This window comes from Solanum pennellii, chromosome 10 (genome assembly GCF_001406875.1).
Source record: "Solanum pennellii chromosome 10, SPENNV200".
NCBI classification, from domain to species: Eukaryota; Viridiplantae; Streptophyta; class Magnoliopsida; order Solanales; family Solanaceae; genus Solanum; species Solanum pennellii.
In genome coordinates, this window is record NC_028646.1 from 56,877,380 (window position 1) to 56,883,265 (window position 5,886).

Below are 5,886 nucleotides of genomic sequence, written 5' to 3' on the forward strand. Positions count from 1 at the left end.
GGGGGGGGGGGGGGTTGGGAGTGAGGGGCATTTATTAACAAAAAAAAAGAGTTACTAAAAACTTATAGTGCGATGGGTTTTGGGTGGAGGGTGTCCCGATGGGATGGGGTGGTGTGGGGGTAGGGTTGGCAATTTTTTTAAATTATTCTTTGGGTGGAGGTGAGGGGGAGGTGGGGTACAAGTAAAAAAATTAAATTTCTTTTTTTTGTGTGAATTTTTTTTAAAAAAATAACATAGGGGTGGGGTGGAGTGAGGTAGTAGGGATTCAGGTATTAACAATTTAGACATATTTTGACAAAATCCATATTTAACCATATTTTATTGGGTGGATTATAATCCAATTCATTTTAACTCAATTCATATTCAATCCACTCATTTGTCACCTAATAACAAATACACTAAAATGCGATCTGATAGCTTTTTCCCTTGGTCTGGGAAGTAGGTTATGTAGGTGAAATTTGTTCATAGGTTGTTCGATCAGGACAAATAATTGATTAGTAGTATTCATGAAATTTCCATAAGACCTTCTCCCTCCTAACCAAAAAGAGGAAGGCAAATGACAAATGAGTTGTCCTCCTTTCTATGGTAACCCTCTGCTGTATATGTAGAAAAAGAAGGAGCGGAGAAGGAAGATAAATCATTTTACTTTGGCACATGAGGTGGCTGTCCAATCAGAAAGGCCACCTCACTCATTCTTATCTTAATCATGGGAGGTAAGACAAAAATGTGTTGAGACCCAACGAGTTGTTGACTATCATATAAATAATGTCACTCCCCGAGCTACCCCCGAGATGCAGACACGAAACCTAGGACCACAAGTGATCCCAAGCTAACTATGCTGGCATGATCATGATCATGAGCATACTAAAGATAATAAACTAAATGTGGAGTTAATGATAATTTAAACGGAAAAGATGGGGAATACCCATATTTTATAAATGAGATAAATGAAACACTGATGAGTTTAATACAAAGAAGTTATTAATTAAATACTAAGATGAAATTAACTATGTCTGAAATAAGTCTCTAACTGACTAGAAATACTAGGACAAGCCCCATCTAAGTCTATCAAAAACTGAAACGAAATGACTAAAGGACTGAAATGAACTCATGACTATTGTTGTCGGAGAATGAGGACTCACTACTGAATCTGCTGAACTGGAGTCGGAAATCAATCTAAGCGCATTTTTGGATGCTGAGAACCTGAACCTACATCACGATAAAATGTAGCGCATATATGCGTCAGTACTTGAAGGTACTGAGCATGTAGGATAGAGTAAAGCTGAAATAAAATATAACTGAACAAGCACAAAAGCAAGTATAATAATCTAAACATGATATACTGAATGCTAAGGTAACTCAATGCAATGACCAATATATAACATGCTGGAACTGAATACTGAATATACTGATAAATGGTCAATACAAGAGAGTCTGAGTGAACTGCGGAAGCTACTAATAACCGATAATAAAACTACATGAGCTAAATGTGGAGTCCGATGTATAAGCCCCATCGAGAGGATCCAATATACCCTACCAGAGGTATAAAGACATGCTGGCGTGATCATTAAACTGATTGCCCATAGAGGGGACTTACAACCTACTTGGCTAGTTGTTCTGGGACTAATTGGGTACGCTCAACCGTAGTCCAACTCGGTATTATGCTACTCCCAATTAATTATGTAATTAACTAATTATGACTGAGTTTCTGTAAATATTGGATAGCTCAAAACTGAACATGCAAATTAAGATGCAATAATTAATCGGGTAATTATGCATTTATTACTGAGGCATATATATCTAAAGTAAGTGAAATGTTTGACCTAGCATGTGTTACTCAAGAACTAAAGAAATACATAACTAGGGTTCTGAAATTCATGAAATAATCTGAGTAATAACATGGTAATCTGATTTGAAACATATAACTAATAAATTCATGAAGTTCTGTCGAAGTGATAGAAACCCTAGGTCTAATCATGATATAGGAATCAAGAATCTGACTGAAAACTAGGGATTTAATGAATGAAAGGAACCCACTAGTAAATTCCAAATACATGGTGATGAAATCCATGGAGAAATATTTATATTTCAGGGCTGGAACTGATGGAACCTTGTTGCATTCTTGAACTAGAGTTCTTGACCTTTTTCTCTTTTTTTACGTATAATTTTCTAAGTTTATGATTAATGATTTGACTTAGGTAAGTTTTAGTTATGTTTCTAGGCTTAAACTGGCTAAAATCTAAAGATTTAGGGTCAAAACACCGTATCTTAGGGTTTAAACGAAGTAGGAAAGATCAAAAGACCCCTGAGTTAATTGCTGTCAGACCAAACGATGATCTGGATTGACGGTCCGTCATTTGGATCTGTAGGTTGGGTCTGTTGGACATGCCTTTACTAAAACGGGAATAACCTTTTACTCGGAGGCCTGATTTTAGCAAGGTCGGTGGCTATGTAAAGCTAATTCAATTATCTATCTTTAGGTATGTCATGGGACACCTAATTATTTTTGTGTTAAGAGTTATGATCGATTGAAGTTGACCCAACTACATTTTCCCCCTACCGTCTGCTAATTTTCACCTACGGTCCATAGGTCCATCTACGGGTCGTACTCGTCAATCGTAGTTAATGTCAAAGAGTGGGTAAATAGGGTGTTGATCGAAGGACACAGACTATGGACCGTAGGTCCACCCGTCGTTCGACGCTTAGTCAAATTTTCTGCGCTGAGTTTTTTGGGGCTTCAGACTAAAATAACGGATGTGCAGTACAGGCCGTGGGTCAGGCTACGATCTGTCGATGGTAACCGTCGATTGCACCTGCAGATATCTGAAAAAGCTGTGATCTGTTTTGGGTATGGGCTGTTACAATATATCCCCCTTGGGAACATTTGTCCTCGATTGAAGACTAAACTAGCTGAAATAGAGAGAGAGAGCTGCAATCTCTACTACTAAACACTGAGAACTGAGTTTCTGACTGAACTGAGTTCCGACAACATGCAATACGCTGAAAAATGCAGGTACAAACTGAGGGAATATGACTATAAGACTGAATTCACGTATGAATGACTGAAAAACTGAAGAGGAACTATTACCTCAAGCTGGAGTGGAATCGAAGAAAAGAGGTGAGTATACTTGGATTTCATGGCTTCTTCTACTTCCCAAGTAGCTTCCTCTACGGACTGACTCCTCCACAAAACCTTGAATGAAGCGACTTCGTTATTTCTCAACTTTCTAACCTGACGGTCAAGAATATCAACTGGTACATCCTCATAAAAAAACTATCTTTCACCGCCACACTCTCTAATGGCACTACAAAGGCTGGATCACCCACACACTTCTTCAAGAACGAGATGTGAAAGACCGAATGCACTGCTGCTAAGTCTGCTGGTAATTCTAACTCATGTGCCACCTTGCCATTCCTTTTCAAGATCGTGTAAGGGCCTACATAGGTGACACTTTCAAGAAAACCCAATCATCAATATGGAACTCTAATTACCTTGTCCTTACATCTGCATAAGATTTCTGACGACTCTGGGCTGTCTTAAGTCTATCTCTAATTAGTTGCACTTTTTCATAGCATAAAGGATTGAATCTGGCCCTATCAAAGATGCTTCACCTACTTCAAACAAACCAATAGTAGATCTACACCTACACCCATACATTGCCTCATAAGGGCTATCTGAATGCTGAAATGATAGCCATTGTTGTAGGCGAACTCAATAAGAGGGAGGTGATCATCCCAACTACTCTTGAAATCGATCACACAAGCTCTAAGCATATCCTCTAGGGTCTAAATAGTAAACTCTTCCTGTCCATCCGTCTGTGAATGAAATGATGTGCTAAGGTTAACTTGAGTACCAAAACCCTTCTGAAATGACTTCCAAAAATGAGAGGTAAACTGAGGACCTCTATATGAGATGATAGAAAAAGGAACCCCATGCAACGTCACGATTTCATTAATGTAAAAAGCTAAGCAAAGTCCTCTTTCAAATCTATAGTCTTGACCGCCAAAAAGCGAGAAGACTTAGTCATCCTGTCAACTAATCACCCAAATGGATTCATGTTGTCTGCGAGTACGAGGTAACCCTGTGATAAAATCCATATTGATCACATCTCACTTCCAAGTAGAAATATCGATCTCTTCAGTATACCTCCTGGTTTTTGATGTTGTACCTTGACTTGCTGGCAATTGGGGCACTTACTCACAAAATCTGCTATATCCCTCTTCATGCCATTCCACCAATAGACTTCCCGCAAATCGCGATACATCTTAGTGACACCTGGATGAATAGAATATCTAGAGTTATGGGCTTTTGCAAGGATATGCTTTCTCAACTAACCCACATCAGGAAAACACAATCTACTTTGGTAGCGAAATACACCATCTCCCCCTTGGGAGAAAACCACCACTCTCTGCTAAGTTCAAGCAAGATTAGATCAATGTCTTGCTTTTCCTTATCCTCAATTACGAAAGAATATTCTGCCCCATTTTGAACTGTTGCACCACTATTTGATATGCTCATAAGGCGAACTGCTAAGAGAGCAAGCCTGTGAACATCCTTCACTAGCTCCTTACTTTCTCCTCAACATAGGCTACACTACCCATATATAATCTACTAAGAGCATCTGCTACTACATTTGTCTTACTAGGATCATATTGCACACTCATATCATAATCCTTAAGGAACTCAAGACATCTCCTCTGACAAAGGTTCAACTCTTTTTGGGTGAACACATACTGAAGGCTCTTATGATCAGTGAACACATCTACATGAACACCATACAAGTATTGTCTCCATATCTTGAGTGCAAAACTGCTGCAAGCTCGAGTTCATGGGTTGGATAGTTCTTTTCATGAACTTTAAGCTGTCTAGAGACATAAGCTATAACCTTATCTCGCTGCATCAACACAAAATCTGGCCAATTCATGATGCATCACAGTAGATTGCCTAACCATCTGAACCCTTTGGTAGAGTCAAGACAGGAGTTGTAGTCAATCTTGTTTTCAGTTCTGCAAAGCGTTTCTCACAATCATGTGACCACTGAAACTTAACCATCTTCTGAGTTAACCTTGTCAATGGTGAGGCTATGAATGAAAATCCTTACATGAACCTTCTATAATAACACGCTAGACCAAAGAAACTTCTGAAATCTGTAGAAAAGGTAGGCCTGGGCCATTGTTTTACTGCTTCTATCATCTGTAAATCTACTCAGATCCCTTCACTAGATACAATATGACCAAGGAAAGAAACGAATTGCAACCAAAACTCACATTTGCTAAATTAGCAAAAAACTGGCGATCTTTGAGCGCCTGTAGAAAATTCTCAACTCATGTTCGTCCTCATTTCTCGAGTAAATGAGGATAGCATCAATAAAGACGATAACGAACAAGTCCAAGTACTATTTGAACACTCTATTCATCAAATCCATGAAAGTTGCAGGAGCATTGGTTAGTCCAAACAACACAACTACAAATTCATAATGACCATACCGAGTTCTAAAGGTTGTTTTCGGAATGTCACTATCTCTGACTCTAAGTTGATGAAAACCCGATCTGAGGTCTCTTTTTGAGAAGTGACTAGCACCCTGAAGTTTGACAAACAAGTCATCGATCCTAGAGATGTGATACTTATTCTTGATTATGACCTTGTTCAACTATCTATAGTCAATGCACATTCTGAGAGAACTATCTTTATTCTTTACGAACAACACTGATGCAACCCATGGTGATATACTAGGTCAGATGAAGCCCTTATCTAGAAGGTCTTTCAACTACTCTTTCCATTCCTTAAGCTCCGCTGGAGCCAATCTATAAGGAGGAATATAAATAAGCTGGGTATCTGGAAGGAGATCAATTCCAAAATCGATTTCCCTTTCGGGAAGGACTCCG